This window comes from Capsicum annuum, unplaced genomic scaffold, assembly GCF_002878395.1.
Source record: "Capsicum annuum cultivar UCD-10X-F1 unplaced genomic scaffold, UCD10Xv1.1 ctg83214, whole genome shotgun sequence".
Lineage (NCBI taxonomy): Eukaryota > Viridiplantae > Streptophyta > Magnoliopsida > Solanales > Solanaceae > Capsicum > Capsicum annuum.
This window is the reverse complement of record NW_025894066.1, coordinates 1-1870: the sequence shown is the minus strand read 5'-3', so window position 1 is coordinate 1870 and position 1870 is coordinate 1. Positions and strand designations below refer to the sequence as shown.

Genomic DNA, 1870 nt, shown 5'->3' with positions numbered 1-1870 from the left:
TGCTTTTTTATTGAATACATCCTGTTTTTGACTATATGACTTGCTCATTGCTTTTTCAGACCGTAGCTGCAGTTGTTACTCCCTTAATGCTTGAATAAGATATTCTTAGTGTTGCTCAATATGTTTTAGTTGTGGAAAAGGAATCAGGTAAAACTATTCATAAGCAGATCAAGGCTATAAAAGGTATTCCTAGTTCATAAATAAGGTCACTATTTGTTGTTCGTCATGCAGTGTTCCAGCGACTAGCAAATGATCAGTTTTGCAAGAGGAACCGTTGCATTGTCATAACAGTACGCATCTTTTGTTTTCTGAAAATTCCCACACATATTTGGCTCCATAATTTCTTTTTAACAGGGAAGGGGTTATCCTGATGTTCCCACAAGGAGGTTAGACCCATATTGCTCTCACCTTGTCACACATGTTGCAGATGAATCCTTCTTCAGTTAATCATATTTCTGTCTTTTCACGTTGCTTGCCTGTGGTAGGTTTCTGCATCTCCTCATTGACAAGCTGCATTTGCCTGTGTACTGCCTGGTAGATTGTGATCCATATGGCTTTGACATCTTAACTACATACAAATTCGGTTCTTTGGTAAGGATTATTCAATGTGGTGTTATTATCATGTGATCAAGTTGCTAATATTCCTCCTTTTCACTGTAACAGTCTACACTTCCTTAGTTAATTAGTTCAAACTTACATTCACATTTCTAAAAGAAAAGTCTGATACATTCTTCACCGTTTTCCTATCAAAAGCTATCAAGCATTCATTTTTATCTTGATAGTAATCTACGCAAGCCACTTAAGTTAAAGTGTATAGAGTAGTTAGGTTAGACGGATTGATTTACGGATGTTTTGAAGCAAATGGCTTATGATGCAACGTTTCTACAAGTCTCTGAGATACAATGGCTTGGAGTATTTGTCCAGGATTCCGACAATTACAGCATTCCACAGCAATGTCTCCTGCCTTTGACTGTAGAAGGTAAAACTCACACATTCATCGTCTCATTTCATTATAGCTTTTCAAAGAATCGAAAAAAAAAACTGACAAATGACTGGTTGTGTAATCCTATCAGATAAGAGGAAAGTCGAAGCAATGTTACATAGATGTTATTTGCAACGAGAAGTGCCAAAATGGAGGTAGAATTTCATACTACTAAAGTAATGTTAACGCCAAGTTGTCAAAATATTCACATGAATGTTCTCCACTCCTTAAGGTTTGAACTGGAGCTGCTGTTGTACAAAGGAGTTAAGTTCGAGATTGAAGCATTGTCCGTATATTCGCTCACTTTCTTGTCACACGAGTATCTACCATCAAAGATCAACAACGGAGGGTATATCTGAATCTTTTCTATCTTTGTTCAGTTCTCTAGCACAAGAAGTTCAAAGTATTTTTCGTGTGCTCGAGTAAATCATTTGAAAGAACAACCTAAATAGTCACTTTTGTCGACTACATCATGTCCGTTCGTGTTGTCAATTAAGTTTTTCGCGATAATGGTTGTGGATATCGAGCTACGAATGTGCATTGACATTAGCCAGTTTGATAGAGAGAATGAAATTATTTACTGTATCTCATCCTAAATGGTACATTGAATTAGATCGAAGACCCCAATTAGCCTTAATTCTCATGATTTAAGTTATATATAACGACAATGAAGAGCTTTCACACAACAACAACAACAAAATACCTCGTGAAATCCCTCAAGAGAGCGTATGCAGAAGGTGCATTTATGATGTTATGTTAGTAACTCTTTTTACCAAGTTACAAGTCACGTTTATCGTGATCTATATTTAATTAATTTATTAGTGATTTGATTGGATAAATAGTTTTTTTACCTCATCAGTGTATATCTATTTAAGCTTAGAAGGATTT

At 35.8% G+C, this 1870-nt stretch overlaps 1 pseudogene; it reads left to right on the top strand.

Moving 5' to 3' along the window:
• Window positions 1–59: 59 nt before the first annotated feature.
• LOC124895603 lies at window positions 60–1579 on the top strand (annotated as a pseudogene).
• Window positions 1580–1870: the final 291 nt, after the last annotated feature.